At 43.6% G+C, this 18119-nt stretch overlaps 1 protein-coding gene across 5 annotated transcripts in view; it reads right to left on the bottom strand.

Moving 5' to 3' along the window:
- CRTC3 (CREB regulated transcription coactivator 3) overlaps nucleotides 1–18119 on the bottom strand; it is a 1392170-nt gene that overhangs the window by 1151774 nt on the left and 222277 nt on the right. The gene's annotated exons all lie outside the window — the stretch shown is intronic.

The raw sequence follows: 18119 nt of genomic DNA, 5'->3' as shown, positions 1-18119 counted from the left end.
TTGGTCTTCCGTCATGCAATTATGAAAGTTGATATTTAAACCAGTTTAAGTACCCTACTTTATTCCATTCTACATCGTTTAGAATAACGGCCGCAGAATTGTAGGTTTGTTGTATGTAGCTTTGTTACTGTGGATTGCTGATTTTTACCCGTTATATTGAATAGCTGTGCCATCTGAACTATGCATTCCAAAATGCATTATGTTCCCACATTTAAAAAACGAACATTTGATGAATAGTAGAAAATTCTCCTCCTCTGTGCCCTTCATCGTGCATCAACCTCTTTTTTTATCTGCCTGCAAAATCTCAAACTAACATCATCACTATGGGAAGAAAAAGTAGATTAGTTGTGTTAAAAAGAAAATACTATAATGAATAGTGGAACACTGTTTTTACTATAAAGTGCTGTAGATTTGATGGAATGTTCCTTTGTAATGTGGGACTTGGAACTGGGGACTGAAATGTATCTTATGAAGAAAGGGGAGTTGGGGTAGAGAAAAGTAGAATGAAGCTGGAGGTATTTGATGAGGAATAAATCTTTAGCTTGATCATACTTTGGCTTTGTAGATCCAATTACAAACATTACATTTCACAACACCCCCAGGAATGTAACTGACAAAATCTGAATTCTTGCTTATGCCTGGCAGTTCTGCATGGTCAATAATGATTCGCATAAGGGGGTCACCATTTACAGTGGTATAGTGAGTAAAAAACAATATATTGGCAAGTTGCACAGAGCGTTTGTCAATGGTCAGGCTAATTACAAGCATTCCTCCTTCACCCTATGTGTCAGATCCATCCAGAAATGCCTTTCCGCATTAGCAGCAAACAGAATCTCACCCCCAGTTACTTCAAACGCATAAAACTTTGGCTTATTGCTGGTGTACAAAATTCCCCCAAGCCCCTACACTGCGAGAAGCATAATTACAGAAGCAGATTCTTTGCACTGTGAAAAAACATGTTCCTTCAACAAATGACTCATGTAAATCAGTAAAGAAACTAAATCAACTAAGAATAGAGCAAGGAAACCCACACTTGACAAATAACCCCAACAACAGACTTGCTCTGCTAAAGGTACTACAAAAAGAAGCGGCATTTCCAAGATTGTTTTGGGAGGTGTGCGGTCAGTAGGTTTAGTATGTCCGTTTTTTAGTTGTTGGTTTTTTTTTTTTACCAGTTGTAAAGTTTTCTTTGGGATGTTACACATACATCCTGGTCACAGGACCATGGTGTAAAAAAAAAAAATCATCTGCAGCCAGCTGAAGTGGCAAGAGCGACTTCCTTTGGCACTACTCCCTGTAGGACCATCCATTATCTTGTCTGAGACCAGAAGGTACTTCCCTTTTTAGGATTAATACATTAAAAAAATGGAAAACAAAATCGGAGAAAACAAAGAAAGAGCAAAGTACCCCCAACCTTCCAATGCTCGCCACCTCCTCGCCCTATCCCAGAAGACCATATTTGTTTAAACCCGCTTGACTTGAGCTTGCTTACGACATGTCATATCTATGCCTTATAATCTTTTATATAACTCAATTCATCTTTAATTCTCACATTAAAGCAATAAGGAGAACCATCCTTAGTGTCCTAAAAGTAGACGTAACAGGGGAGATCTAGAAATTCCTTCACTAAAAAGAAGATCAGTAGGGACCTCATTCAGTTACATATGGTTTCTCCTTGGCCTCAAAGGCCACTGTGAATCTCTCCACAGCGAAAGGTCCCTAATTCTAAAGAGTCAGCCATGGCACATGCCAGCCTTGTTTGAAAACTTAACTCCAAATAGGAGGCCAGAGTTGGTAATGATGGCAGGTCTAAGGCCTGATTGGTGCACTGTGAAATGTTATGTCCGTTGCTATTGGCCTGATCTGTTCATTATGAAAAGTTACAACACAGGCAGTGGGCCTAGCTTATTTACATTCGTTAAAGCCAGTAGGCATTTAACAGTGGGGTTGTGGTCACACTGTGTTACAGGCTATATACATGTATATTCCATTACATGTAACGTCTAACAGATTGCAATAGTAGGAAAGGGCTTTGGTGTTGGCCGCCCAATCTAACGGTTTTCATACAATGCTTTTAAGTCAGGACCGGAGGTGAGGATTATGCTATTCTTTCTCCACTTTATTAAATAGCAACCATTCAAAGACATTGGTAAAAACTACTATTCTCATGAAACATAGGGAATAACACGGTTTTAAAAATAGAGAGAGTTCAAGTACAGAGTGTCCATGTAGATCCACCAATCACAGGGCTCCCTGGGTGTCATAGTCCTCTTTCAACTCTACTCCCCCTCTTTCTTCACTGCTGCAGCCAGATAAGTGACTTTTTTTGCCTCTTTCCCAGTTTAGTGCTATTTGTATCATTATTGGTATTTTCGCACGAATAGCGCATTTACATTGCCTGTTTGCATTTGCTGAGGTGTTTTCTTGAAATACATTGTGTCTCACGAACGTTCGGGATTGGGCGCGCGCGCCGCGTTTCATTGCTAGTGCACGCCCCTCTCCGATTTTCAATTCTAGTCCTTCTGTGCTTACTTTGCTGTGCGCTATGTTTTCCCTTTTAGGTTTTCTCCTGCGAGTCAGCTGCTACTCAGCTGACTCGCGCTCGACCGTGGGAGCCTTCGTACTCTCTAGAGGTTGCGTAGTGGTGCGGGCTTGCGGTGCTCACCTCCCACTGCTAGAAGGCACCAGTGTGCGTTCCCTGCAGCGACATGCTTCTTGACATTCCGCGCATTTTTGGCAGTCAAAAAGCAACGCTGCAAGAGCACTGTCTGCCGGTGACACCCTCTGGGTCTGTTTCTCTGCCGTTAGGCAATTTTTAATGGCGCATGCCCACGCTGAAGTGGGTCAGTACCTGCCATTAGGCAGTAATATGAGCTGTTTATAACCGCCTGGGGGTCTGTTTAGGCCTTTGTTTACCGTCTGGGCCAGAGTCTTGTACTGCAGGTGTCCTCCCTGCTGGGACCTTCTTCCGGCAGGCTGCCCTTTCTTAATACTCTGCACCAGGGCTGTTGATCTCAGGGTTTCTGCCCGAACTAATGCGAGCTCTGACCGCATAAAGCGCAGGCTGACACCCAGCCCCCCATATCCTGAGGTACATCCTCCCTCTACTTATCCACTTACCTGTGTGGCACTACTCTCCTGCCCTAATGGAGTCCTTTAAGGATGACACAGTGAAAAAACTCCCTCGCGACCTATGTTTCTTTTTTACAATTCAAATTTGAATTCAACATAGGCTGTACATATAGTAAAACCATAACCACATCCAAAAACATGTACAAAAGGTTCTTTTTAATTCTTAATTCTGTTTATTTATTTTCTTTCTTTTATCAAAATTACTTTTCTATTATTTTTTAACAAATGGGTATCTCAAATAATTATTATGAACACGTCTACATCCCTTTACAATATAATAACATCATCACATCTCAACATCAAATGCCCCCAGGATTAAAAAACAAAAAATTAGCATTTCAACAGGCTCTCATACATTCATACCTTCTCAACTACATTCATACTCCATTCACAACTACATAATTCTGGAAAGTCGGAGACATAGACACAATTACAATCTCCTTGACCACTTAAAGCAACTTCATATAGCAGGATCTAAATAGCATTTTTCAACGCGTTTTGGTGGTTTGAAGAGAAGATGAACACCACCTTCATCAGGACCCGCCAGATAACAACCAGTCTCTACACACAGGGGATACCTAAAAAGGTATAAATAGAAATGAGTTCACAGCCCATGGTAATAAGACTCAAAATAATATCAATTGGACCTACATGCACATACTACATTGTACAAGTGCTGTGCCTTTAAAATAAACCGTGCCATATTTATCCACCTAATACAAAACACCGAAAAGTGTATCACAACCCTTAACAAGTGGTTACTCTGATCACACTACCCCTACTTACTGAGGGCAGGATCAAAGAAGCAATTTCCTAGAGTTACAACAAGGATAGCTTTGTGTCTACACCACCACCAAAAAAGTGACTAAAACGGAATAGAAGTTACTAGAGAGAAAAGTTCGCCAAGAGGACACCCTTCATTCCTCATAGGAATAGGTTTTAAATGTCACCTAGACCAGAAAGTACCATTGCACTGCATTTCTTCATGACTTCCTTACTATCACTACTTCTTCAGTATTGAGTAACCAATTTTATTAACCAACCCTTTAAATACTGACTATTATTGCCGTTCTCTGTGGGAAAAGAACAGTACAATATTAAGGCATTCCATAACGATATTCCAGGTTTATTTGCCGATATACGAGCGGCTATACATCAAATAACATCTTACCCTCAGTATTTTTGATGTGTATTATACAGCTGCAGGTTTTTGTCGTCAGAGAGATACTTCTATTTTGGGAAATGGGAACATAGTTCTAAATATTAGCACAATGCGAGTCCAACGGATAACATTTATACTTATGTATTGTTCATACAGTCCGTTGTACCTTATGTATTCGCTTTGAAGGGACCACAAAGTCCTCTATGTTGATATTTAGCCCTTTTCTTGTGGCAGCATTTTATAAATAGGAAACTGGAGGCGTTACACAAATCTTCTCCAGTCCAGCTAAAAAGCGGAAAACAAGAGAATGATACGATCTGTGTTTAAAATAAGTCATTAAATAGCTGTAGTATATCTTAAAAAATGACAGTGACTCACAACAAGCCATAAAATTCAGTGTTGATAAGGGAAGATCTAGCATCCTACTCTGCCCTTCTTATATATTCTAATAAGTTTCTACAAATGTATATGATACAATATAACCACTCAACCCACATGGCTATGGTGGATTAAAACGTTCCCTTATAATGGTTAGACTAAGACTACTCCAACGCCATGTGCTTTCTCTCCGTCACCATTATATAAAATAATTCGGCATTATTGCTACAGAGTCAAGGTATATCTTTAACGCACCCAAAGTACGGCGTTTTTCACCACTGTTCCCAAAATACTATGCTACTCCCTTTTCTATACGAGATATGGTTTTCAAATTAGCACCCTACGTCCGGCTGGTTCTAACGGCTTCTCTAAGCTGGTTGGTAGCAACTCTGAAGTGCTTTTTTAAAAAGGCCCAATAGCTCAGGTAAAAGAACACGGCAGACCGCGCGGTCCCTGGAGCTCACCTCTTTTCATTAGCGCAAATCCTCAAACATCACGGTGGCGAAACGGTAAAAATAGATCGATTCAAGTTACTGTGTACCCGATCCTGATGTTTTATAGGTGACGCTCATATGAAAAAGGCGTGCATCAATTGACCGCGTTTACGTGGTATGTTAGTCAACACTAACAACAGACTAACCAATCATAAAAAGGACACGTCATCTTTGTTTGGGAAATCTTTTTGACAAAATAATAACACTATGTTCAAAGATACCCTCTTGCTGATTATTATATTGTCAATTATCAAAAATCACTATTCTTATTGGCCATATAATTGTCCCAGCGTAGTAATGAAGGGTAATCCATACCCCCATGACTTGTGTGGTCAAACAACCATCTCCTATTGTATAAAATGTGTCTGTTTGTATTCAAATACACACAGTGTTTAAAGTCGCTATCTCTAACTCTATTTCGATGTTCAATTTCTCCAATGTAAGTCATTGATGTTATACGCCCACCTTTTCATGTCTCACAAATCAACCCATCAGGTCAGTCCAACCGATATTATTTAAAAACAGGGGGCTTGGTATACAAGTATAGCGCCTACCTCCCTAATCAAGCGGTCAGTATACCGAAATTACATCTAACAGTAAGCTACAGCCTACATATTATAGTTCTCCAAAACCATTTGGTTGTAGTCTACTACGGATGGAGTACTACCAAAGATATTTATAGTGGTAGTACCTCTCCTAATAGGTTTTTACACTTAGACAGACGTCTAATGCGATAGGATGATGCCTACCAGGATGACCAATGGGAGGAGGATCCCCTTACTGCTCTCCAATGGGAAGAGGACTTCTATAACGCGGTAGATGTGTCCATTCATAAGGCGGTGGAACAGGCAATGGTGCCCCTAGAAGACCGCCTGTCACGCCGGATTGAGCAGGCATGCTATAAGCTCACCAAGGCCTCTCAGGCCTTCCAAATCAACTCACCACCACCCAGCGGATCCCCCGCTGACCCCCAGCCACCTACTCCTAAACGTCCTATAGACACTGGGGTGGACATGGATGCTTTTGATTGCGTTAAGCAGGCTTTCCAGGAGAGTAATCCCCCACCAGTGACACCCACTGCCCCAGGGGACGACAGCACAGGAGATCAGAACGACGCTGCTGGCCCTTCCTGTCCCTGGCACCCCTCCCGCCCTGCACCTAGTTCTGACACCAAAAACATCTGTACCGACATGTTGGATCTAGATGACATTCTTTATCCTCGATCCTCGGATTGGGCCCCTTCAGATAAAGTCGCCCAATACGTCTCCAGTAGAATCCGCCGGCCATTAGAGGCTACAGCCCGCAACTGTCTCAGGGTGGAATGCCACCGGCCCTCCTTGGAGGGGAAAGTAACGGCCACCCCCGAGATTGACCCACGCATGGGGACGTTTTTCAGAAATTCATCAAGGACCCGAAGAAGGGTATTAACAAGTCTTGGCGTGTTTGCCAAGATAAGCTCATTGATATCCTTGGACCAATAACCATAATCCTAGACATGGCAGAAGAAGCCAAGCTGTCAGGGTCCCTGATCTCCCCCGAACACCTCTCCTCCTGGGCCCAGCGCGTGGTGGTGTTTTTAGGTAATGCCAACTGAGCTCTTTCTACCGAGCGGCGCAGGTCTTGCTGATTAAAGTGGACCCCAAACTTGGAGATCTAGCCAACTCTGAAGCGGGTTTCTCGATAGACTCCGTAAATGCTACTCTCAGTCTCCCAGCTAGCAAGTTGACGAAAATTTGTCACGAGATCAGGAGAGCTCTCACACAGTCCCAACTCTCTCTCATACAGCTAGCCCATATAGTGGGTCCCCTCTCGGCCTCAATCCAGGCTATCTTCCCAGGGCCGCTCCATTACAGAGCCCTACAGCGCCTCACAGTTTACGCAGAGGTCTCTCGTACTCACACAAAGTGAGCCTCTCGGCGGACGCCAGGGAGGAACTTCAATGGTGGCTCACCAACATGGAAACCTGGAATGGACATGCAATCTTCAGTTCCGCGCCAGATATCGTTATCAAATCCGACGCCAGCAGGTCCGGCTGGGGCGTGAGGTGTGGCGACTACACTACAGGAGGTGTGTGGTCACCTCAGGAATAACAGTTGCACATCAAAGGTGGTGTCTGTTTATGCAACGGTGTCTCAATCCCGTGGCAACCAATGTGACTTCTATCCTGAATTTTTTGGCCTTTTTGGCGGAGGACAGTTTGGCTTATAGAACCATCAATACCTTCCAGTCTGACATTTCATCGGGTCATAACATTGAGGATGGTTCTCCCGTGGGTGAGCATCCATTGGTTTGCCGTCTTCTTCGGGGCATCCGCCTTTTCCTTATCTCCTGAGCCTCGTTATTCTCAACTATGGGATGTCAATCAGGTCTTGAATTTGTTCCTGACTTGGCAGCCAAACAGATTCCTCTCTCGGAAAGAGCTGTCGGCCAAGTTGGCCATGCTTCTCTGCCTTATTTTCTGTAGACGGGTTTCTGATCTTAGAGCCCTGGATATTACCAGCAGGATATTCTCTCCCTCTGGTATTACTTTCAATATTCACCATCGGACAAAGTGTGGAAAGGCGTCGATATCTTAACCGGCTTTTCCGGTTTCTCCAAAACTATGTGTGGTCTCGTGCTACAAAGCTTGCGAGGATATGTTGGAGGAATTCCGACCGCCAGGGGAACAACAGTTTCTTATCGCGCTCAAGAAACCCAATAAAGCGGTCTCCTACCCCACCATTGCCAGTTGGGTAAGGTGGGAGATGCAAGAGGCTGGCATTGAACTTAGAGCCTTCTGCGCTCACTCTGCTAGGGGGGCTATGGCCTCTAAAGCTTTTACCCTGGGAGCTCGTATTGAAGACATTCTGAATGCGGCAGATTGGTCTTCAGACTCTACCTTTAAACGGTTTTATTTCAAACCGGTGATTGATATGGCTCACTTGGTGGTGAGTAAGCTTTAATCGAGCATAATCCTCGCCTCCAGTCCTGACATCGTATGGAAAATTCCCTAGCTATCGTAACGGAAAGTTTCAATTCTATTAAGGACTCTGAGGTGAGGATTATCCCACCTAGGGTACAACTTTTTGTAACTTCCCTCCCTCGTAATCGAGTAAGTAAACTGTTTAAACTGTCTCAGGTTGGACTTGATTGTACATACTGTCAAATACAGTTTTGTGCTTTTCCCCTACGGGGTAATCCTTAGCCAATGCTGTCCCCTAATGGTGTTGTTTGCTTCCAGCAGGAGAATCCAACAAACAGGATTCCTGAAGCATTCGACCTGGCTGACCACGAGCGACGAAAGAGAGGGAATAGAGGTTGACAGAGGACTATGACACCCAGGGAGCCCTGTGATTGGTGGATCTATATGGACACTCTGTATTTGAACTCTCTCTATTGTTAAAACCTTGCTATTACCTATGTGTCATGGGAATAGAAGTTTTTGCCAATTTCTTTGAACGGCTGCTATTCAATAAAGTGGAGAAATATTAGCATAATCCTCGCCTCCAAGTCCTTAATAGAATTGAAACTTTCTGCTACGATAGCTACAAAAATTTTCAGTCGTTAAGCCCTACTGACAGGGTTTGTTTATTTTTTGCAAGCTGTATTTTTCTATATAGTTTTTATAACTGGATGCAAGATGGTTGCCAGTTTATGTGCACTTGAATAAGTATAAATATACTGGTTATGGTGTCATCCCAGCGTTAAAAGTTGTACTCTTTATTTTTTAATTTGGAAAAGTTATTCCCTAGGTTTGATCTGTTTATTATAAAGCCTTATGACAAAGACAGGAGTCCACACATACATATTGTGAAAAGTGTGTGTTAAAGACCAAAGGTTTTTCAGGATATTTTGTTAGCACACTGTGCCAAAGCCTGTAAGCAGGTATTTTGTTAAAGTGGAACTCAGATTACCGCAGTAGAGAATAATTTTGGTATTGGTAACCCATGGGAAAAAACAAAAAAGATCAAAGGTATGAACTACTGGGCTCTCTTAGGAGGGACTATATATTTTGACAATGGACATTTTGTACATATTTGTAATTTTGCTATGGAATATCTGATAGCAGTCTTGTGGGAAAGCTTATGCACAACACAGTAGGTTTGTATTGGTTATGGAGACAGGCCAGTGATAAAGGTTATAGCCTGATTGCTTCTTTTTTATGGAAATGCACGAGAAAAGCAGTAGGGATGACATATTAATTGCAAACAACATATGCTAAAGTCAATAGGCATTTAATGAAGGAGTGAGTGTTATTATTCTGTATTAAAGCCTTCAAATAGGTATCTCACAGATTAGTGTAGTAGGCAAGGGTGTTGGTACCCCTTCTTTACGGCCCCTGGGTATTGAAGGTTTGCACTATGAGAATCCTTGTTAGGGCCTCTTAGGCGAGCTAATATAGTGCTTTGCCAACTGTAATTTCGTTACATTGCAAAAGTGTACAACTTTAAGCTTACGCTCAGTAAAATAGGCCTGAATTGGTTACAGTCACAAGCCAATGATAACCCCTATAGGCCTGAATGATGAGCTAAGAAACTTTATTACTGATAGAAGTCTAGTCTGTTTTGTATGAAAAACTAGGATAAATTCCGTAGCCCTGGCTTATTTATTGTGAAAAACAATTGTTAAAGCAAATAAGCCTTTAACATTGTCATCACACTTAGTTACAGGCCTTTTGTTACATGCATCTCACCAATTACCATGGTAGGCAAGGATTTAGGTGTTGGTCACCCATTCCGAGAAATTCGGGTAGGCCTTGTTGAGCTGGGTTACTAGGGCCTATTGGAAAGGGATTTATATTGTTGTGCCTACTGTAATTTTGTACAAATGTGTAATTGTATGACTGTATCTATGATGGCTGCCAGCTTATATGCACTTCAGTAGGCCTGTGTTGATCAGTGTCAAGCAACTGGAAACATTACATCAGATTCCTTGGGTGTGATCTGGTTGGAATGAAAAGTTCTGAACAAGCAAGTAGGCCTGACCTGCAGTGAAAAGCATGTGTTAAATACAAAAGGCTTTCAGGATTGAGTCATTACACTGTTTTAAAGCCTATAGGCATGTATTTTGTAACACAGTCGCTCACAGATTACTATTGTAGCCAAAGATTTTGGTGTTGATGACCACCCAAACAAACCACAGGTCTAGGAGATTTGCATGGTAATCCTTAGACTTTATCAGTCGGGATTCTATAGTTTTGACAACTGTACTTGTGTACATATTTATCAGTTCATTACTGTATGCCCGATGGCTGCCTTGTGGGAAAACATGTGCAAACATAATGGATCTAAGTTGGTTGCGCTGATAAGCCAATGATAAAGGTTATAGGCCTGACTGTTGTTTTGGAAAGGTAAAAAGATACGATAAATGCAGTATGACCGACATGCTACTTGTGAAACTCATAAGTAAAACAGATTTTTAAAGGTGGATTGTTATTACTAAGTATTAAAGCCTACTGATAGGTATTGTATTACAAGGAATCATCTCATAGATTTCTAGAATAGATACAGCTTTTGACGTTGGTTGTCCCCTGACAAGATTTGATTGAAGATATGCACTGTTGAAATACGTGTTAGACTGTCTTATGAGATATAGTATTTTGTTTTGACATCTAGAGTTTTGTATGCTTTTGTACTTTTATGGCTCTGTGCCTGATGGTTGCCTTGTGGGAAAGTCATACAACAACAGAGCAGGATGGGTTGACAAATCCTAGGAGTACAATATTTGCAATTGAGTAATTATTGCTAGAATGTCTTTAGATGTCAGGCAGGCAGGCAGGCAGGCAGGCAGGCAGACAGACAGACAGACAGACAGACAGACAGACAGACAGACACACACACACCTCTCTCTCTCTCCCCCCCCCCACGCCCCACCCCAGTGAGATGACACTGATCTGCCCAAATGTCATTTACACTCTGCTTTCATGCATGACTGCATATTGTTTGGGGTAATGGTTTAGTCCAGTTAAGTCATTGGCTTTCTCATCCTTTGAAGGACGGCATATTATGACCACATGTTGTGCATATTCACCTGAAAATGGGTGTGCTTCAGAGTCAGGAAAGGTTGATCAGTCTTTAAGTTTTCAACTTTTTCCTTTCATGTATATTCGGTTACTTCATGCTTCTCCTTTTATTTAATTTTTACGTAAGAGGATACTTTAGCTCCCTAGACAATCATTAGATTTGCAGTGTGCTGCAACCTACATGGCCACTTTTCTAAATCATTAGAGAATGCAGTTGTTCAAAGTGTGTCATTGTTTTACCATTCTAAGACGGCCAAAAAGTTGGTTTCAAAGTGATGACCGTGCTGGTACTTTAAACCAGCAACAGACTATGTGCCCTACCATTGCAAGATGGCCACCAACCTGCTATTCTTAGTATCTTCATTGCAAGCATATGCCCTCATGTTTAGACTGCAGCATTTACATTTTTTCTACTTGCATTCTTTTAATTTATCTTGCATAAGCCTTTGAGCTTAAGTGTGTTATATTGTTGTTAGAGGACAAATGTATTATGAGCCAGTGGATTGATGAACTGATGGAGGACAGTAGTGCAATGATGAGCGACAGAATGTGTGTGATTACTTACTGATTGCTTAAACCCATCATTGAAACAAGAGATTTTCATCTCAGCGAGAACTAATGGCTTTACAGTGCTTGTAATAAATAGTGATAACAGTCACATTAGAGGAAATCACAAGTAAGACATTATGGAAATTTTACTCACAGATCCTCAACTACTTATGTACAAACTGGCCCTTAACCACATTATTTCACGTTTTTGACTCTGTTGCTCCTGGACTGAGCTACACTACGTTATGTTAAGTGAATCTGTAAAGCATGGCTTATCAACCATGAGGGTCCCCAGGCTGGCTCGTGGGGCGCTGCTGGAGGAGATGCCTCCTAAAAACACGTAGTTAAATCCCATATTCGCCAGACCTCCCCATGACAGTGCTACAGAAACTGCTGCATGGGGGACAGTGGGAGGGCGTTGGAGACTGGACACAGGCGGGAGCGACAAGGTTAGGGGACCTTTACAGAGAGGGGGAAACTCCTCCCATTTGAGGATTTTAGAGAGGGATTAGATCTTCCTCAAGGTCACTTCTTACTGCATAGGGGCGTGACAGCGGCCGTCCGACGGCACTAGAGGCCAGGCACCTCAGAAGTGAAACATCAAAACAATTGCAGTTACATTGGCACAGCGGGAGGCAGAATTAAAGCGGCTGCATGCATCTATAGAGTGAATACATGCATCTATAGAGCATCTATAGTACAACCACTGAACATACTGAAGTACAGCTGGATGACTGACTTGGACACCCCTACAGATGACAATAGCTAGGAGAATGTTCTGGCCAGGAGCCCCAAGGTATCGAGAAAAGCTCAATTTAGGCTAATTCATTTCTTCACCCTGGACATGGCATACCTCAGTCCGGGGTGCATTAATAAATACTTCCACAGAGAAGATGCTGGATGCCTACGGTGAACTCAGAGTAGACATGTTCCACATGATCTGGGCATTTCCAACACTCCACAGTTTTACTGGGACGAGTCACGAAAACAGTGACGGCTATTACTGAAAGGTCTGCTCCTTGTTTACAACATACTGCCTCCTAGGCATGTTCCCCCACAACTCCCAAACAAGCATTGGAAATGCAATAGGTCTCGCATTAGGAAAGTTTGAGCGATTGGTATTATAAATGACACTTTTTATTTATGTGTTGGTTTTGAAAATAGCAAAATTAATAGCTTTGTCAGTTACAATGTCAATAGTTTTAACTTTCGCAAATGTGACACCTATAGCATTTGTAATGCAATGTGTGTTGTATTTACGTGACTTAGATGTATTGATATTACAAATAACAATGGTTTTTAATTTTGTAAATAATTAATAATTAAATAAAATGTATTGTAATTTATAATGGCAATAGCTTAAACGTTTGTAAATAACTTTTGTGAAGATTATGTTCAGTGTATTTTATTGTGACGAAAATCCAAGAACATTGCATTTGCACCTACACACACACAGAGCCACACACACACACACAAACACACACATATAGATGTGGTGGTGGTGGATCTGGGGGATATGGTGGTGGTGGATGTGGTGGTGGTGGTGATGGTGGATGTGGTGGTGATGGTGGTGGATGTGGGGGTGGATGTGGTGGTGGATGTGGTGGTGGTGGCGGATGTGGTGGCGGATGTGGTGGTGGTGGAGGTGGTGGTGGATGTGGTGGATGTGGTGGAGGTGATGGATGTGGTGGTGGTGGATGTGGTGAAGGATGTGGCGGTGGATGTCATGGTGGATGTGGTGGTGGATGTGGTGGTGGATGCGGTGGATGTGGTGGATGTGGAGGTGGTGGATGCAGTGGATGTGGTGGTGGTGGATGCGGTGGTGGTGGATGCGGTGGTGGTGAATGCGGTGGTGGTGGAAGTGGTGGTGGATGTCATGGTGGATGTGGAGGTGATGGTGGATGTGGTGGTGGATGTGGTGGTGGATGCGGTGGATGCGGTGGTGGTGGTGGATGCAGTGGTGGTGGAAGTGGTGGTGGATGTGTTGCATGTGGTGGTGGATGTGATGGTGGATGTGGTGGAAGTGGTGGTGGATGTGGTGGTGGATGTGGTGGTGGATGTGGTGGTGGATGTGGTGGTGGATGTGGTGGTGGATGCGGTGGTGGATGCGGTGGTGGTGCATGTGGTGGATGTGGTGGTGGTGGATGTGGCGGTGGATGTGGAGGTGATGGTGGATGTGGTGGTGGATGTGGTGGTGATGCTGGATGTGGTGGTGGATGCGGTGGTGGTGGATGCGGTGGATGTGGTGATGGTGGATGCGGTGGTGGTGGTGGTGGTGGTGGATGGGGTGGTGGATGTGGTGGTGGTGGGTGTGGTGGATGTGGCGGTGGATGTGATGGTGGATGTGGTGGTGGATGTGGTGGTGGATGTGGTGGTGGATGTGGTGGTGGATGTGGTGGTGGATGTGGTGGTGGATGTGGTGGTGGATGTGGAGGTGGATGTGGAGGTGATGGTGGATGTGGTGATGGTGGTGGTGGTGGATGCGGTGGACGTGGTGGTGGTGGACGTGGTGGTGGTGGACGTAGTGGTGGTGGACGTAGTGGTGGTGGACGTAGTGGTGGTGGACGTAGTGGTGGTGGATGTGGTGGTGGTGGACACGGTGGTGGTTGTCGTGGACTTGGTGGTGGATGTGGTGGCTACCTACTCTGTCAATAGCCTTCCCTTTGACCTGGTACAAAATATATTATTGTACTATGGTCTTGAGTATGTGCAGTTTTCTATCATATTACAAAGAGAAAAATAATGACTCTATATTTTGCACCAGTGCAATTATTTCTAATATGGCAATGGGCGCATACGTTATTAAACTACACGCTGCCAAAGTAATCGGGTGAATTTGATTGTAGAAGAAGCAAATCGGATTTATGACGAGCAAAAATCTTGTAGAAAACAGGTACGAGTAAAACACGTGGAGCATCAACTTGACCACCAGATGGCGCTACATCGCACCCGGTTTTAAGAAACATTCGAGTCAAACAAACTAGTAGAAGAAACAAGCATTCCTCGGTGGCGGCGTGGTTGCAAAGCAAGCCCTGCAGATTGCAGGGATCTGAACAGACTAATAATGTCTATGTAAATAAACAAAAAAAATACAAGACTATGCATGCAATTTATACCTGACCACAAGTTCATGCTCCCGTTGTAATGTATGGACCGTGCAACTACATGAGACATACTTGCATAACATACCTACACTCACTTTCCAAACTCTACCTCTGTAGAATGTAAGGAATGCATGCCAAGCTTATATGTGGCTGAATGTGCCTTCCTGTAATGTAACTGATGCTTATGTAAAGCGCCAACCTCTGTATCGAGTTTATGCTAGATAAAACAGCAAAGGGAAACAAGACGGAGGGCATTGCTGTGGGGAGGGGGGAGGAGAAATGCGACATGGGGCGGAGCGGGGAGAGCGGTGATGAGGGTGTGAAGCAGCAGGGGCCTTTGAAGTGAAGCTAAGCTTCACTTCAAAGGAGTGGGAGGAGTGCTGCTGGGGAACAGATGGCGATTTGATGATGTGCATGCGCATTTTAGGTCAATGAGCTTGCACATTGACCTAAAAGCGCACGGGCACAGCATCAAATCGCCAGTCTAGGTAAACCTTGTTTAAGCCCCTATAGTCTCGCTCAATGCGCATGCCCATTGAGAGGCGAGACCTAAAAAGGGACACTAGCAGATTCCAAGACCTGGACATTATCCTAGCTAGACGAGAAATAACGAGGCATTGGAAAGCACCAGAAGGGCCTCGAATAGCAATGTGGTTAAAAAGAACTAGAGAGAGAGAGGTAGGGTGTGAAAGGAGAGGATAGCTCAGGAATTCCCAGAGGGGATCGATTCGATCGAGAGAGACAGAGCCTGGGAGGCACTGATCAATAGAATGAAAGACCCAGAGTCAGAATGGGGAGACTTTACAACACTGATACGATCCCCGCCTGATGGACCAACACTTCACGACCCTGGGGGTAGGGCATCAGGAGGAGATCCGGATGAGTCTGAGGGTAGCTGACAAACTGTATTTGTGAGTTGGAAGGAGCTATGCTTGGGAGGGTACCCGGGAAAGCGTTGGAGTAATCCTGTTTACATCCCTAAGGCACAGCAGAAATCGAAAGTAGGGGGAGAGGGTGTGAGTTAGCAAAAGGAGTGCCCAGAACAGATAGTATTGATGCATGCTACTGTGCACAATGTAATTTATCTTTGATCATCAACTTCTCAGGAAGAGCTTTCTGTGATCGTTAAATGCAATATAACAAGGGTCCCCCATATCGAAAAGCTTTACTGATTAACCTTCACATGTCAAGGTGTCATGAAACGAAAATTAATCAATTTTTTAAAGCGTGTTGCTTACTGTGCCTGAACACTTTGTGATGGGATCATTGGCTGTCAATCTTCATTGATAACTAGTGCAGTTTTTATTTTGCATTCAGTCATTCGGCTTTTACATGCTAAAACGCAACAAACTTGACTTGTAAATTTAAAAATATCCCTCAAATCCACCAATACCATACACATGCATTAAGCTCAATACCGCAAATCCGCCTACAACCAAAAACTCTAATTCATACGCATAATGTCAGAGGGAGAAACAAATTGGAACACCAAGGGAACGGCCTTTAGCCCAGTACTTTAGATAAACATTGGATTTCCTCTGTTGTTTTCATGTGTTTTTCCTCTTTCTGGTTATTTTTCCTAGTTAATATTGGTGAAGCACCCTTTAGGGTCTCATGTTTTAACAATAACGTTGCTCTTCAATTTATTGTACCTCTGCTGTTTCTTTTTATCATGACTTTCTTCATAAATATTACTATGACATTAATGACCTCTAGGCACCATTCTGCCAATAGAAAAGCTACTCTTTTGTCGTGGAGGTAGGCTGCTATGGAAGTGAGTTATGGGGGCACACGGCAGTTAATGACTTTGTGGTGACAGAAAATAATTTTCTGAAACAGCTGCTGGGGGTTCCTAGGGGAACTGCCAGCTTTATAGTGCATGAAGAATTAGGCACTCCCTTTCTATGTGATACCATAGCACTACGACCATTAATTTGCTGGTTAAAATGTTGGCTAAATAAAGACCTGCCTCTAAATCACCAACTCCTGAGAGAAGCTTTATGCTGGGATAATATGCTTAAAATCCTGTGGTTAAAATATCTAAAAGTTTGCTTCTCCGGACTGGGGCGCCCAGAGCTCTTTGTAAACCCCGACTCTATTATTACAGCTGATGTAGAGTTCGTGAGGAATTTTTTTTCCCTCTCACAGCATTTGTACCGTGAGGAGGTGGAATTAAATAAATGCAGTGTCCGGAAATATGTTGTTCTGAAATCCACACTGTTGGAAATGGGGGTTGCCCAAGTCTCTAAGGGGGTAGCATGGCATCAAGCGGGCAGGCCAAACTTCGAGGACATGTGAAGCATTCACGCAGTACACACAGACGACACACCAATCACACTACAAAAGAGTCACGACACCACCTTTGGTTGGAAAAAGAATAAATTTAGTGATATCTCCAACCTGCAAGGTAAAAAGGAAAAGAATACACTGGTATTCACAACAAGGCGCCAACTGGCGCCAGAGCCAAGTACATCATGGGGAATTATTTACATGGGACAAAAAGGGTTGAGTCCAAAGTCCATGCTGTAATAAAGAAAATTGTGATTAAATATCAGTAGACCTGAGGCCAATCTGGCGGGGCCAACTCAGGCTCTCATCCTTAGGGGGTTGTAATTGCAAAATTGTACGTTAGCATAGAAATACATCATGCCCATTAGCACCAACCCACCCCTGTTAGGGAAAGAAAACATTAGGGCATCACGGCATAACATGGGCAGGAACACCTGCAATAAATCAACCTATCCGGCCCATCAATCTGGTACATAACAAGGGCCTGGAATAACATCAGGCCAACCCATTGACCAACCTAGGCGGAACATACATCGCCCAGCATAGATATCAGGTAGGAGCCCTCCTTATAGCTCAGGAACACCTGTAAGGGAATAGCTAGGCTCCCTCTACCAACAACCTCGGGGTATGAACATCAGGGTGTACACAACAGCCCACCCTTATTAGGCCCCTGACGTCCCAATCCCAGATCGGGGACGCAGTACGCTAGGCACTCTACTTTAGCATAAGGCCCCAACCCTAACTAGGGAGAACAGGCAGTTAGCAGTCACCTAACCCCTAGGCCCGTATTACCTTGAACCTAATGGGGGCCAGTTTCTGGGCCTAAGATCCTCAACCTAGGGCAAACCCTCTTCGGGGCCTACATATATAGGTGGGACACTTCAGGGAAAATTAGGCAACAGGCAAAAAGGTGCATTTCAATGAACCCCTCGCTGGGCTAGGCATGTCCAACCTTTTCCTGGGGGCCACAACAACATTCTACCTCTTTCCCTGTGACTTTTAGGGTGAAT

This window comes from Lissotriton helveticus, chromosome 3_1 (genome assembly GCF_964261635.1).
Source record: "Lissotriton helveticus chromosome 3_1, aLisHel1.1, whole genome shotgun sequence".
Classification (NCBI taxonomy): domain Eukaryota; kingdom Metazoa; phylum Chordata; class Amphibia; order Caudata; family Salamandridae; genus Lissotriton; species Lissotriton helveticus.
The sequence above is the reverse complement of the archived record's forward strand: the minus strand, read 5'-3'. Positions and strand labels throughout refer to the sequence as shown.